The sequence below is a fragment of the Fulmarus glacialis genome, unplaced genomic scaffold (genome assembly GCF_000690835.1).
Source record: "Fulmarus glacialis isolate BGI_N327 unplaced genomic scaffold, ASM69083v1 scaffold7158, whole genome shotgun sequence".
Lineage (NCBI taxonomy): Eukaryota > Metazoa > Chordata > Aves > Procellariiformes > Procellariidae > Fulmarus > Fulmarus glacialis.
In genome coordinates, this window is record NW_009226255.1 from 668 (window position 1) to 1405 (window position 738).

The window sequence follows — 738 nt, forward strand, 5'->3', positions numbered from 1 at the left end:
TAAAGCCACTGGTGACAGTCCGGACAAGGACCCCCAGGAATCCAGACCTAGATTCTGGACTGAGGACAGAGCTCCTGGCCATCGATTTCAGAGAGGCTGAGATTCCAGTGCTGCCCTTCCAAAGGAGGGCAGCTGGGGCTTTCGGAAAACGTGGCCAAAGTCTAACTTCCTTGCCTTCCACTCTCTGCCATCTCTTTCTTGTCTTCTGGGCTATAAAACCCCCAGAGCCAAACTGGGGGATCTGCTGACCTCTCTTCCTCCATGTAGCAGGCAGATGGATGGTCTGTGGGCAATGGGTGCAGACTTTTGACAGCTGCTAGTGCTCTCCCTGCTCTGGCCTTCTCCTCTGGAAGTGATCTCGTTTCCCTCTTCACAGTCATTACAGTATTCCGCATTTCAACTTCTGCCTCCATGTAATCCTTTTTTGGTGTCGTCTCGAGTTGTCAAGGAAGAAAGGCATTGTCTTGGGTGGTGGGGGTGTAAGGTGGGGGCACAAGACCTTTCATTATTCCCAGAGGAATGGGAGGATGGGACACAGGACAATGGGTTCCTTCCAGTCACTGTCTCTTGGAGCTAAGGAAGACATACTCAACTCCTCATAAGCCAGTGGCGATCAGGCCCTGCATCAGGCTTTTGACCTGGTCCTCCACAACATCCTTCTCTGTAAATTGGAGAGATATGGATTTGATGCGTGGACTGTTCGGTGGATGAGGAATTGGTTGGATTGTCACATCCAGA